We start from the raw sequence: 15,746 nt of genomic DNA, 5'->3' as shown, positions 1-15,746 counted from the left end.
CATTTTTTGGCAGAAGAAACAGTAAATGCCAAGGCTCAGAGATGCATGGCATATACAATGAAAAATGAAGAGATTACTGAGCTGGATTGGTAGGTGTGAGGGGGAAGGAAGTAGGAAATTGGGGAGCTCTACAGGTATTCAGGCTTTGTAGGTCACAGTAAGGAAACTGTAATGTACTCTAGCCCTACATGTACAAAGGCATAGATAGAGGTGAGTTCCAGTAAACTCAGCAAGGTTTGAAAGCTGTTGGAGCCAGATTCAGTCACTCATTACTGAAATGTTAATTGAACCCCTGTGGCCCACTCTATTAGCTTCAGCAGTGTAACAGTGACGAAGAGAGACTATTTATTTATTTATTTATTTGTTTATAGGAAACAGTGAATGACGGGGAATTTTAAAGAAGATAAATGACAAACGTGGACTGCTTTGAAGTGGCAGAATAGATACAAGGCTAGACAAGCAGATTGTGGAGGGCTAAAGAGTTAGAGTCCATCTAACTCCCATAGATAAAAAGATGTAGCAATTATTTACCACATTTCTCTGAGTCTTACATTATTATGGACCCAATAAACTTTATTTTCCTATAAATTGTACCCTCATTGTTCAGGGCCCTGAGAGAATGACATTTGTTTCTATCAGTTCTGATTAATTACTTTTTGTAAGTGCAATAATTGAGTGTCTCCAAGCACCCTTTCTTTACTTCGTTAGTTTGTTTCTGCTTTCACAGCTGTTTAGCTAGTGGTCTGAGGACTGTAGAGTAACAGTTTTTCCACCCATGATTTTGCTATTTTGAATTCTCATGTTTTATTGGGTTGTAATTATGCTAAGAGATGAAACTACTGTGATCCATTTCCATTTTTTGTTACTTGGCACTATCCACATCATTTTTTCCATTTATATTCCACAATAATTCGTCAGTAACTGTCCAATATACCTGTTTAAATATCAATTCAGGATCATACTGTTAATCATTTTCATGGCTTTTGGTAATTGTTTTACTGCAAATGCCGGATTCGTGCAGGCTTCTTGATATTGCTGTATGTTTACAGATAGTCTTGGTTTTATTCAACCATGCTAATTCAGTATTTGCTGTATAGATAATTATTGTTTTATTATTTCCTGTTAGTATCCATTATAAATAAAACACACAACTAGAAAATTTTCACTAAAATCATATATTTTTACATAGTTTTGATGAATGGCAGGACACCAAAATGTGTAAGTGCTGATATGGAAAGATTTCTGTTATAATATGCAGTTCAAGCAAAGTACATAGTAGTAAAACCAAATTGCCTGTATATATATGTGTACTTCCTATATACCTAGGGAAAAAAGCCTAAAAAGTATACTCCAAACTATTTTTCATTTTTGCTTTGCAAGTATTCCTGAGAGAAGTAAAAGCCATTGGAAATCAAGAAGGGAGGAGACGGAGGGTTAAAAACTTACCTGTCAGGTACAGTGAACAGTATTTGTGTGATGGGCACACTAATAGCCCTGATTTAAGCATCATAAAAGCTATCCATGTAATGAAAACATTTGTACCCCCTTAATGTTTTGAAATTTAAAAAAAAAATTGTGAGGTTTCCTATTTTTAAAAAAGCATTCCTGTTCTGTTACTTTTACCTCCTTATTTGCTGTCTTGAGGGCACTGGCTTCCTAAATGCTGTCACCATTCTTTTGGTGGTGGTCTTACATGAAGTTGCTTGTCTAGTTGTAGGCATGGCATTTCAAGAGACCCTGGACTTAGGAAGATTTTCTTTCAGGGAACGTGAGGCAGATGCCTGACCTGCTCATCGTTCCTTCTTTTCTTCTTGGCAGAGAAAGGGTAGGATCAGATCAGAATACATCTGATTTGGAGAGACTGATGCCCAGTTTTCAGTCCCTGGGCCACCTAGACACTCCATTTGTAGTGGACATTATTTGCATGGATGAAGCAGCCAGTAAGCCCTCAGTGAGGTAGAATTGCTAAGAATTGCAATTTACAAAATTCAAAATCAGGCAAAATGATTCCCAGTTGCCTTTTCTTTATGAAACTTTTAGTCTGCTTTATTAGGTCTAGCCAGATCTCATGTGTTCTACTTGAAAGTAACTTGAAGTAACTTGTACTCCAGGCACCTAGCACAGTGTCTGGCTTATGTTATATGCTACCATAATATATTGGGTGATTAGTGAATGAATGTCTTCAGTTTTGGAGGTCAGAAATTGTCATCTGGGATGTCCTGCCTTCACCTTCCCTTATAACCAAGCTAATTCTGAGGTTTGGATATATTAGGATAGTTGACAGTAAGGCTGGAATGATGGAACTAATCATCATGGTGGTAACGTCTCTGGAGGAAATCGTAAGCTAATCTCCAGTTGATAAGTTGGATAGCCAGTTTTCATGAATATGCACGATGCTTTCTGGTTCTTTTCCTTATATATGGGTTCAGTTGTTTTTGTTTTTTGTTTGTTTTTTTGAGATAGAGCCTCACTCCGTTGCCCAGGCTAGAGTGTCTTGTCTTTAGCTTAGCTCACAGTAATCTCAGACTCCTGGGCTCAAGCAGTCCGCCTGCCTCAGCCTCCTCAGTAGCTGGTACCGGCACATGCCACCAGGCCCGGCTAAATATTTTTGTTTTTAGTTGCCCAGCTAATTTTTTCTATTTTTAGTAGAGATAGGATCTTACTTTTGCTCAGGCTGGTCCTGACCTCAAGTGATCCTCCCGTCTTGGCCTCCCAGTATGGGTTCAGTTGTTATCCTTATACATCTGGAATTAAATGGAGTGGGGTCAGTACTTTTTAAAATACACCTTGCTTCTCCCCCTCACTTATACCTGACTGTCGGCCAGGAGGATCTAGGAGGAGCAAATGTTCTTTCGTGACGTGAGATGTTATTTTTTCCCCCCTCATGTAAAATAATTCTTTATACCTTATATCACTAGTTAAGAATTCTGTAAATTCAGGGGAAGAGAAAAGAATACTGTGGGCCACCAGTGATAAGGGACGACTTCCCTGAAGTGGTAATAGGACAATACTTGGACTTTTAAGGATGAATAAAATTCAGATAAAAAAGATGGTTGGAATTTTATCTGGCAGTAAAATGTAAAGTGAGGGTATAGGCTTCATGTATGGGAGTAGTTGGTGATACTTGTACAAAAATAAACTGGGGTTAATTATGAAGTTCTTCGATGCTAGAATTTAAAGTCATAATTGCCACTATTTTTAAAGCTTTACTCCTAGCATCATAAAGAAGTCTGAAGTACATTATTGCTGTCCTTCTCACCTACTCTGTAAAAGGTATCTTCTCAGTTTATAGATTGTAAACTGATGCATAGAGGTTATCTGAGCCCCAGTGGGATAGATGGGATTCAGATATTAATACAAGTAAATCTTGTTCCAAAGTCTGCCATTTTTATGTTAATCTAGCCCGTGTAACAATTGGCCAATTCACATGCTTAGAGGGGCGGGCAGATAATGCAATTCAATGAAACCATGTGGGCACTGAACCAAAGGTCACAGGAGAGTGAGTAGCTGTAAAGAAACAAACAACAGAGCATGTTGGACCATTGGTTTGTGTCCTACTATAAGCAATAGTAAGGTGCTGGGGAAGGTATTTTAGGAGGGAAGCAGCCTGGCTGGCTACAGTGTTTGTAACTAACTGGTAGGGAGTGTTCCGGAAGGGTTGGAGCAGGATAGAGATTTAAAGATAGAAGAGTTTGCAAGCCTTAAGGATTATGTAATTGGAAAATGAGGAGTTGGATTATTATAAAGGAAAAATCGATATGATTTGGACAGAAATAACAGAAGTTTGGGGTAGTAGGAGAATGATAGTTTTGAAGTTATTAAAAAAGTTAAGGAATAGTTTTAAAGGAAAAGTACTGAAATGAAATTTAGACATGTTGAAATTGAAGTAATGGTAGGATTTCCAGTTGAAAATATTTAACATCAGCTAGTGCTAGTCCAGAACTCAGGACAGAGATCTGGATTACTTTATACTTTGCACAGCTCTTCCATATACATATAGATCATTCATTCGACCCTCACAATAACTCTGTGAAGATAGATAGTTTCTTTACTTTTTGTAATCAAATGAAAAAATCTTGATAGATGCAGTCAGTCAAAGTTGCATAGTCAGAAGGGGCAGGATTAGAAATAGGTCCTCTGATTCTAAATCTCATATTCTTTTCACAGTTCTTTTCTCGCTCTTATGTCTACATAAAGATAACAATTGGAAGACCTACGATGAATGACTATTTAGGGAAGACTGTATGGAGTGGGGAGTGGGGCAGAACTCCACTGGGACTCAGATTGGGGGCTGAAAGGAGGAGAAAGCAGGTGAGGATTCTCGTCTTGCTCTCTTGGTTAGGCCAACTCTTTTAGGGCAGCAAATTCAGATTATTTCTTTGTAATGCGTATAGAGTGTCAACTTTTTTTTCTTTTTAAAAATGGATATAAGTGTGTTTCCCTCTAATTATAAATGTGATTTTTAAGGACATCAGAGAAAGTGAAAGGCATAGAAATAGCCATTGTTGAAAAGATTGGTGTTAAATTGTTCTAGACTTTTAAAATGCTTGTGTATACACATACAACCCTCTGCATTAGTTATAAAAATAAAATCCACAAACAGAATCACATATATTCTGTAACTTGGTTTTCTTACTGAATAAATATGTCACTAATTAATATGTATAGATCTGAACAAACATTTGTAAATGTCTAAATAATGTCACCTTTTGTAATTGCATTGTAATTTATTTAACCAAACTATTGATAATCAATCTTCTAACTTTTCTTTGCGAAAAGTAAAGATGCAATGAAAACCGCTGGGTGTATACCTTTGTATACTTGTCTCATTGTTTACTTCTAATACAGTCTCAGAAGTAGACTTGCTGGCTTACACATTTTAAATTTTGGCACATATTGCCAGATTAAATCTCCTTAAAGATTGTACCAATTTATAGTTTTGTCAGAAGTGTTCCAGTGGGCCCACTGTTAATCTTGTTAACACTTAGTACTCATTTTAATCATTAGTAGCAATCTGAAGGGTAAAAACCTGTTGCTGTTTTAGTTCTCATTTCTTAGTAAATATATTAATATATTCCTCCAGACAGTTTAGGCTATGGAGAGCCATTAGTCATAATACTAATACCATTGCTTGAAAAGTTCATCCTTTACCCCAATTTGAAATTCTACCATTATGGTATATCTGTGTGTGCATATATAAAGATATGTTTGGATCTGTTCTGTTTCATACCTTATATGTTTATTAATGTACCACAGTCCCACAATTGTAACTACTATGAGTTTGTTTGACATGTTTTGACAGTTCTTTCCTACCGTGTCTCAATATATAGTGTAGGCATATAGTAGTTATTGTCTCAACAGGCAGAAACTGAAGACCTTATTTAAGCACAGGGTCAAATGATTTTAAGAAAATCTTGTGTCAATTGTCTAATTACTAACCTGTTACTTTTTCAATTGTTTTGTGTTAACTTGTGTAATATTAAGTATGGTTTGGTTTATAAAAGATAAGATTTCATATAAAATGAGCATCATGTCAAATTTTACAAATCCTATTTGGTGAAAAGTAATAGTACTAGGCTTTTATTTATATAAGACTGGTAAAGTTAATGTTTTTTAAGCACATAAAGCAAGGAAAAAAATTTCTTATTCCCTCAATAGCAGTTGATTCCTATGCTTATACCTTACAGTTACATACAATAACTAGTTCTAGATCATGAAGACTCATTAGTGGAATTAATGGATTTTACATAAGTTAAGGGAAAATGTACATAATGAACAAGGCCCAGAGTTCCAAGTTGATAAAAGGATTAGCTTTTTAAAATGATCATTTCCTTAAAAAAAATTAGTGGTTTACCGTGTTTGTCATCTTAAGTTTTTTAGTAATGTGTGATCATTGAGGGTACATTTTGAGTAGGAATTTGATTTTACATATCCTTTTTGGGGGGGGAGAGAATGGTACCTTCTCTGTATGAGTTTTTGTCCATTCCTTCTCAGTATTACTTTTGTATACCTCTTTTCATCTTATTTAATATTGTAATGTGCATTTTGCGTGATTGAGCTTTTAGAAAGCAGATAGTATGTACGTTTATCTCTTTGGTCACTGGCCCACAAAGTGAGTTTTTAAAATTAATATTTATTCAAATGGCTGTATGTTAGAATTGGGTTTGATGTGTAATTTGACTGTGTAATTTTATACAAGATTGGAAGAATCATCTAGTGTACCCCTTTTTTTCAGATGAGGAGACTGAGATTTGGAAAAATTCCATAACTCAAGGTCACAGGACTAAAGATGTGAAGCTAGTTTAGTCCTGAAACCCAGATCTCTTACTTCTGCCCAAGTATGTGCCCCTCTTGCTTAATGTTTTAAACAATTATTACATATAAAGCAGAGAATTCAGCCTTGTTGGATCATCTTATTTTGATATCAAGCATATGGGAATATATATATAAACTATACATTGTGGTAAATAAATGGAAGCAGTGTTCCTCTTTGAGTCACTGTCTCTGATTGACAGTTTTGATTCTCATTGTGGTCCTTATCCATAGTTTTGGCCTCAGACATTTACTGGCTGCCCACCGTCTCTAGGCAGTATGTTATATGTTAGGTACTGTGGTGTTTCAAGGAGAGGTGTAAGGTAGGACCAAGTTTTCTTAGCCGTTTACAATACAGTTGAGGCAATGTAAGGTATTTGGCAAGTGGCAAAAAAAAGTGTAGCAGGGTTTTATGTTTTGAATAGAAACACGGTTATTTGATTAGTTGGGATTTGAAGTCTGAGCTGTAAGTGCTTCAGGAACAGATCATTGACAGCCAGTACATTGGAGAAGACTTTATGACAGAATATTTGTGCGTTCTTGGTTACAAAATGGAAGCTGTGGAATGAGATGAATTAGGGGCATGAAAAAACAAGGCTCATTCCCTTCACTTCAAGAGATCAGTGTAAATGGTTTGGAGCATCATGTATTTTAGTAAACCAAAGAAGGGAAACAGTGGAGTGTCAGTCTAAGGAACTTAATTGAGTGAATGGTATGAAGCATTTTTAGTTGGAGAAGTAAAGTAACATTAAAAGAGGACTTAACAGGCCAGGTGTGGTGGCTCATGCCTGTAATCCTAGCAATTTGGGAGGCTAAGGTAGTAGAATCACTTTAAGTTCTAGAGTTCAAGAGCAGCCTGCGCAACATAGCATGACCCTGTCACTACAAAAAAAGTTAAAAATTAGGAGAAAATATTCATAAGCTATACATCCAATAAAGGACTAATAACCAGAATATACAAAGAACTCAAATCGGCAAGAAAAAAACCCCATTAAAAAGTGAGCAAAAGACATAAACGGAAGTTTCTCAAAAGAAGATAGACTAATGGCCAGCAAACATCTGAAAAAATACTCATTGTCACTAATTATCAGGGAAATGTAAATAAAACCACAATGACATATCACCTTACCCCAGTCAGAATGGCTTTATTAAAAAGGCCACGTACAGTGGATACTAGCATGGATTCAGAGAGAAAGGAATGCTTGTACACTGTTGGTGGGACAGCAAATTCGTACAACCTCTATGGAAAACAATATGGAGATTCTTCAAAGAACTAAAAAATTGACCTACCATTTGATCCACCAATCCCACTTCTGGGTATTTACCCAAAGAAAAGTTATTTTATCAAAAAGACACCTGTATTCGAATGTTTATTGCAGCACAATTCACAATTGCAAACGTGGAATAAACCCAAGTGCCCATCAATTCATGAGTGGATTAACAAAATGTGGTATACGTATACCATGGAGTACTACTCAGCCATGAAGAAGGATGAATTAATTCCTTTTGTAACAATTTGAATGGAACCAGAGACCATTATGTTAAGTGAAATATCTAAAGAATGGAAAAACAAACACCACATATACTGACTGTTATGTTGGGACTAACTGATAAGTACACATGTGCATGTACGGAAGTAAAACTCAGTGGAAAATCAAGGAGGGGCGGAATGGGTGGGCAAAAACCTATCTAATGGATACAGTGAATGCTATCCAGGTGACAGGCACACTTTTAACCCTGACTTGAGCATTACAAAAACAATCCAAAAACATTTGTATCTCTGTGATACTTAAGGGGAGAAAAGCCGAGTGTGGTGGTGCATACCTGCAGTCCTAGCAACGTGTGAGGCTAAGGCAGGAGGATCGCTTGAGGCCAGGACTTCGAGGCTGCAGTGAGCTATGATTGTGCCACTGCACTCTGGCCTGGACGACGATGACGGAGCGAGACCTCATCTCAAAAAGAAAAAAAAGACCAAAGACTGTTAAGTTGTTGTTATCCTCCAAGATGAATTTTAGATGGAGTCTACACAAAGGAAGAGCTCAGGTAATTGTCAGAGCCTAGGTATGCAGCAGTGGGCACTGAATTAGATTGCTTAATGGAAATAAAGTGGAAGAAAAAGTACAGAGACTTAGTAGTTGTTAATGTAGAAGCAGGGAGTACTTACTAACGTAGGATATTAAATCACATTAAACCAAGATTATTACTTGTTTTTTTTTTTAAACATAAAAGCCTTGGAATACCTTGGTTAATAAAGAGGCTGCTAAGAATTAGCTACTAGGATAACAGAGTTATCTCTCTGCTACTATTTGAACTCTGCTTTCTTCTCACTTTCATAGAGTACTGCTAGTAGCATCCTAAGAGTATTTATACATTTGCTTGTGAAACCCTGTTCAATCAACAGGTGCTTCTGAGTGCTTTGTGTTAGGTCACAGAGTTAGTTCTTATCAGTAGATAACATTTTTGGATTTTTTACTATGAAGGTTGGCATTGTGCTAAATAAGCTCTCATTTTCTACTTCAGCCATATGAGGTGGGTATTATTAACATCTCCATTTACAGATAGGGGAATGGAAATTTACAGATGTGTACTGATGAGACAGAGTTTTTAATTGTAATCTACATTTTTCCCCTGATAATAAAGCCATGTGGTTCATGGATCAGCTGAGGAAGATGCAATTCAATAAAATTTTATAACTTAGATTACACAAAATTGGTCTTTATATAGGCGTTATGGCATTTCTTTTAATAAGAGAATTTACAACATTAGCATGAATGTATGCATTTTATTCAGCCTGTTATCGAGAGTATTCAATTAATTTTATAAACCATACTTTTTTTTTTTTTTTTTTTGAGACAGAGTCTCGCTTTGTTGCCCAGGCTAGAGTGAGTGCCGTGCTAGCTCACAGCAACCTAAAACTCCTGGGCTCAAGCAATCCTTCTGCCTCATCCTCTCGAGTAGCTGGGACTACAGGCATGAGCCACCATGCCCGGCTAATTTTTTCTATATATATATATGTATTTTTAGTTGTCCAGATCATTTCTTTCTATTTTATTTTTTAGTAGAGACGGGGTCTCTCTCTTGCTCAGGCTGGTCTCGAACTCCTGACCTTGAGCGATCCACCCGCCTCAGCCTCCCAGAGTGCTAGGATTACAGTAAACCATACTTTTTAATTAAAATCTGATAAGCTTTTATTTTGCTTACACAAAAATTCATATTTCCATTCCCTTACTGTGTCCAATCTGTGAAATGTGAGAAAAATGAAATAAAATCTTTCCTGTACCAAACACATTTACCTTGCTGTGAAACTATTACATGACTCCCTAAAAATCAGTAATCCAGAATTGGAATAACAGCTCAAGATAGAAATACAAATTTTTTTTAAAAGAAGATTTTAGTGGTATAGGAATTAAGGTAAAGAGGAGAGAACTTGATCAGGCAGCTTTATGAAGAGATTTGGGTGATAGAAAAGTGACTATGTGAATAAAAATGATATGATAGCTTCTTGTTTTGACTGGGACGGAGTGCTTATTATGCGAGAGAGTAATGCAACTCTTTACCCATATACTGTTAATATTACAGATCTGGCCTTTCACACATGGTTAAGCTTGCATAGCCCTTCAAGAAAGGCCAGGTTTGTCTGTTTCCCTAAATAGCTGGCTTGAGAGCCTTATGTATACAATTTACTTTATGTATGAGAGGTAACAAGAGAGAAACTTGAGTACCTAGGCACCGTGAGTGTCATCTAGGACAGGTCCAAGAAAATTCAACTCAGGTAAACATTTCATTTTTCATATTTATGGTGGGGCTTGATCACACATTGTTTTTATGGCTGACCTTGCTGGAGGTCAGACTAATGTATTCAATCTCCAGTTCCTCTGGAAATAGGAACCGAACTGATACATGTGTCCTAAAGCCCCTGTTATTGTCCATGGCTAAAGCTCCCAGGCAAACAGAGACGGTACTGTCTGTCAGGACATTTCCAAGGGCCTTGAGATCACCTCCCAGTAACCGAGGGCAAAGGCCAGACCTCCTTTGGGTAAGGATAATTCTTCACAACCTGGAGTGCCATAGGTATTTAAGGCTCTAGGGTTGTCACTGTCTCTTTTTCAGTGAAGCTATGAAGTATATATTAATAATTTATGGAAAGGGAAAAATTTCTTGCTTATACTAATTTCTAAAGTGGTTTTTACTTCTTCATACATTTTATTTCTTTTGGGTTGAAAATCTTGGAATCTTAGATTGAAAATCTTGCTTGTTTGATAGGTGAAAAATAATGTTTTCTTTTTAGATTTGTATTGCTTTGATTACTGAAGAAGTTTCAAATATTTCTGCATTTGTTAACCATTTGAATTACCCAGTCATGCTCTTTGCATTTTTGTGTACTGTGGGTCTTTGTGATTTTCTTATTAATTCATAGGAACTCTTTTTTAACAGCCAATAATAACCGTTAGTCACTCGTTATAATATTGTCATTTCTCACCAGTTTTAAGGAGAAAGAAAAGTAACATCTTTGCAAATTAAGTGATGGGAGGCAGGTAATGGAAAACAACTCCTTTTTTTTCTTTCTTTTTTTTTTTTTTTTTTATTTTTACCCACACAACTACAGCTGCATTTTTTTTCCTTTTTAATTTTCTACTCTTTCCCTCCCGCGTAAGCCAGAGAATCAGTCATTTCTGTGATCAGTCCCAAGTCAGTTCTCTACCAGAAAGAAAACTGGGAAATTGGGCTCTCTTCTAGAGGACTTCTTTGCTATTGTTGGTGTTACTTTCATTTGGTGGTACTGTTGTGAATGGCCTGGGTTTACCAGGGGCCTTCAGTCCTTGGCTACCAGATGCCTGGTAGTAACTGAGGTATGTGCAGCTGTCACTGAAGTGGCTACAGTTGCTCAAGGTTTAAAGGAGTCATATACTTTCTCTGTAAAGGACCAGATAGTTAACTATCTTAGTCTTTGCTGTCCAAGAGGCAAAATCAAGGCTGTTATGTAGATGCTTATATAGCAAGAGAGAAACTCCTGCCCTGTCCCACCCTGGGCCACCCAGGGTGTGGTGGGCATGCTTTGCGCCCGGTTGACATCAGTTGGAGACTTACTCTGGATCCATAGAGACCACCCGAGGGGTATGGGCCTGGCAGCCTTGGAGTGGAGGCCAACACCATTGTACTTTCTGCCCAGAGAACAGATACTGAATCACGCTTCGATTCTGCCTGAAAGCCTGGAATTTCACACTGCCAACATGACCAGGAAGAATTTCTAGTCCCTGCTACATGCCAAGAGTCACCTTTTCATTTATGGACCCAAGAAAATCTTGTTCTCCCAGGATCTGGGTCCACGCTATTTCTTGGATGGTGACTTTCCTTTAGTCGAAAACTTTACATTGTCACATTTCTAAGTGTTTTGCCAGCCCATTTTTCTAACCTAATAAGGAAAGAGTTTTTTGTTATTGTTTTTAGAAAAGTGAATATTTGAAAATGATCACATAGAGGGGAAAATTACTAGGGAAAAAAATTGCTGGGATTTCTAAAGGAACAGTAAAATGCCAAGTCATAGAATCTGTTTACTACATGTGAGTTCATGTAAGGGATCTTAATATTTTAGTAAAAGACGAACTTCTTTGAGCCATAGTTTTGTCATTTGAATAATGTTGGTAATACTAACGTTTGTCACAGTAGTATTTGTGAGAATATTGTGTCCTTGGTATAGTCCATACTTGTTCCAGTCAGTGGTAGGTATTGCTATTCCAACAGTATTATTATCTCTAAAGAATAAAACACACTAACGTGGAAGTATCTATTTTGAAATGTAATTTTTGTTTTTACTTAAAAAATAAATGCATTTTTTGTAGTTTTTTTCCTCTTGAAGGTAGGTGTCATGGAGCTTGTATATAAATATAAAACTTAAAGGTTGCCCACTAGGATGTTAAGCTCCACAGGATCAGGCAATTATTTTCTATTGTATTCTTCATGCTGAGAAAATGCCTGAGAATAGATTATTATTAGGTGATACTTTTATTGAATGAATGTAGCAAACTGACCTGTGTTCAAGCCCTTGTATCTTTTGTTTACTAAGTTTCTCCCTTTAGGCAAGTTGAGTAACTTCTGAATCTTTTTCCTCCTTCGCAAATGGAAACAGGAATAACATGAATGTCTTACATGTAATGATAAATGAGGTGATGCATATAAAATTACTTAGCATAATGACGGGCATATAATGAATCACTCTAATAAGTGTTAGCAATAATTATTCTGTGTGCCGTGTACTTAGGACATGTGAGAAAAATAAGAGCATTTGTGGCCATGAAAGCCATGAACCTGACGTTTACTCACAGACTACCAGCACAGTAGACCCCTGGGGAAATGATGCCTGGTTGTACTAGTTAGACTTTTCTCTGTAATTCTTAGGTAGATCTTTGGTGGTAGCTGGCAGTAAATGAGGATGTAGAGAGTGAAGATTCAGATCCAGAAGGGTCTTCTGATTAACGCTGCCAGTCTTACAGCTGTATAAACAATGGATAAAAACCTGGGAAAATGGTACAGTCTTTAGCATCACTGGAAGCTGTTTGAAATAGTAATATCATGTGTACCTATATAGTGGAGTCAGATTTTAATGTTGGTTTTAGAGCCACTATAGTCAAAACTATCTGAAAAATCATTTAAATTGTTCATGAAGTATACAGATAAACTAATTCTCTAAGAAGTTTATATCTGTCAGCTTTTTTTTGGTTAGCATTGTTAATGATTGTGGTTTCTTAGGTCGCAGTGTTTCTTAATGTGAACATCAGATGAAGAGACTGGTGTTTGTTTAAAGGCACATAGCTGCTCTTCAGCTTGTCTGATTTGTCTCAGTTTACTGTAAGTGACAGGGAACAAAGTCATCTTTACTCTTTAATGATTTCTAAAGCCTCTGATAGATTGAGAGTAATATTTGCCATAGATCATGAAAAGAAAAAGAAAGGTTGAACTGTCTCCAGATTGAAGAGATTAGGTGTTATAGTTCTAAATATAACACGTGACTCTGAAATGGATCCTGGATCTGGAGGGGAGTGAGTGGAGGGGAAGCTATTGAAGGATATCATTAGGACAGTAATTTGAATATGGACTGTGGATTAGATAATAATAGTGCATCGGTGTTAAATTTCATGATCTGATAAATGTTCCTTGGTTATATAGGAGAAAATCCTTGCTGTTAGGGAGTACACATTCTGAAGTATTATGAATAAAGGGACATTCTGCAAATTAATCTCAAGTATTTTGGGAAAAGTGTCTCTGTCTGTGCATGTATATAGAGAGAGTGCATGCTTGCATGAGAGTGGGCACTGGCACAAAGGTTAGAGCAAGTGGAGCACACACAATGTTCACTGTTGGTGACTCTAGGTAAATGGGATAAGGATAGTTCTTTGTAATATTCTTGTAACTTTAAGTGTGAAATTGTATCAAAGCAAAAAGATAAATGATATTTACAAGGAAAAAGAGAAAAGCAAAAATTTAATACAGTGATTATTAAGATTTTAAGTTTAATCTCACAAAAATGATGTGTTGTCTTGTACTGCTGTACCCCTGCCTTGTCAGTAGCTGCCTTTTCTCCTCCCAAAGAACCCATTTAAATATAACCTATGTAGAGGCCTCCTTTAATCACCTAAATCTGAAGTAGGTCCTTCTTTCTGTCTATTCTTTTTTGTGTGTTCATTTACCACAACTTATATTTACTTTGTTATTGTTTTATGTCTCTCTCTCCTTCAAGACTGTAAATCCTATGAGTGCAAAGATGATGTCTAGTTTTTTAACAGAATACTCAGTCCTGACACAGAAAATGAATAAGTATTTGTTGGATTTGGATGAATGAATGAATGAATGAATGAATATTCCTTCCATTCTAGTTACCATGCTTTAGCTACCCAATCTTTCAGAAAACAAAATTATTCCTTTTAACATTCAGCATATTTTTGTTGAATACAGTCATTTGATTCCCTGCTTATCTCTGGCTTCCTCTCATTGACATCTCTCAGATCTGCATGCCCTTGCTAGGTCTGCACCTTCCGGCCTATCTTCTCGTAGGTGTGTTAAGAGCTCTTTATATTTCCCTGTCACTGTCTGCATAGTAGAAAGTATCACATTTATGACAATTATGCTTACTTTGCCTGGCTACAGGTACTGTGCTATTTTCCATCAGTTTTTTTTTATCTCCAATGCCTTGCATGTATGTGTACAAAATTTGTTTGTTGAGGACATTTACTGAGTGTTTATCTTAGGCATTGTATTGCATGTTTTATATGTGAGTGTATACACACACACACATGTTGTCTTGCTTAATCTTTAAGCTAATGCTATAAAATGGAGCTATCATTTTTTTCTAGTAACTGAGGTTCATAGTAGTCCAGGAACTGTGTTTATCTTGTTCGCTGCTACATTCTGTGTCCAGCATAGTATCTGGTACATATTAGGCCATCTGTGAATAAATGACATTCAGACTCACTAATAATTAAAGATGACATGTATATGAAAAATATTATTGACAAACATTTGAACATGTAATACTAGCAAGGATGTATTATTGTTCTTATTGACTGGGTACATAGCCTGAGGAGTATAACTTGATAAAAGAAGCAATTTTGTAGCATACTTTGACAGCCTTAAAATGTTTGAATGTTTTGACCCAGCAATTTTACTTCTAGGAATCTATCTTTTGGAAATAATCCTACACAGAAGGAAAAAAGGTATATATCTGTGGGATTAAAAAAAACAACAAAAACCTAGGAGGTAGTAAGTAAATTATGGTGAACTCACAAGTTGGAATGCTTTTTAACCATTGGTATTGGTGATTATGAAGCATTTGTAATATGGAAAAACTTTTATTACATCAAGGAAAAGTAATTATGTGAATCATGATAGCCTTAGTAATCCTATGGTATGAAATCCTCAAAAATTTTAGCAATTTAACACATTTTCCTCTCCCCTGCATGTAATGCCCAACGGGAGTTGGAAGAGCATGTTGCTTGTTGTTATTCAGGATCCTAGCTGTGTTAATTGGAGGTTCTGTGTCAGCTACTTGTCACTTTAATCTGTTGGATTCCTAGCCATGTTCTCGTATTAATTAAAAGATTTGGTGCTAATCTGTAGTATATTAATAACAGGAAATATATTTTAGTCTCTACTTGTTAGGTGGAACTTTAGTATCTGTTTCGTTGGGCTGAACTAAGGGGGCTGCATTTTTTAGAGTATCTGCATCACTCATAAATGGTAATGGTGGGAAGGGTGCATTGGTGATCGATGAACTGGAGTCTTACTGTTGTCATGAAAATAATGATGTTGGAAAATCCAGTGATTTTTCTTAGGGAACAAGTTGAGGAAATCCTGGGGAAGATGCTAAGCATCTTCTAAGGGTGACTTTCTAAGGGTCTTCACAAGGATGTAGAATAATACTTGCCCGTGTTGAATTATTC

At 36.5% G+C, this 15,746-nt stretch overlaps 1 protein-coding gene across 4 annotated transcripts in view; it reads left to right on the top strand.

Annotated features, from left to right (window-relative positions):
- RB1CC1 (RB1-inducible coiled-coil 1) overlaps nt 1-15,746 on the top strand; it is a 90,220-nt gene that overhangs the window by 3,222 nt on the left and 71,252 nt on the right. Inside the window, exon 1 of one of the 4 annotated variants that reach the window (XM_012661439.1) lies at nt 6,291-6,338. The exons of the other annotated variants lie outside the window; for them this stretch is intronic. The gene's annotated coding sequence lies outside the window, so the exon portion shown is untranslated. Of the gene's footprint in view, nt 1-6,290; nt 6,339-15,746 lie in introns of those variants that run through there. 4 annotated transcript variants of the gene reach the window in all.

The sequence above is a fragment of the Propithecus coquereli genome, unplaced genomic scaffold (assembly GCF_000956105.1).
Source record: "Propithecus coquereli isolate 6110/MARCELLA unplaced genomic scaffold, Pcoq_1.0 Scaffold71, whole genome shotgun sequence".
NCBI lineage: Eukaryota > Metazoa > Chordata > Mammalia > Primates > Indriidae > Propithecus > Propithecus coquereli.
Note: the sequence above shows the minus strand (reverse complement) of the source record. Positions and strands in the feature narration are given on the sequence as shown.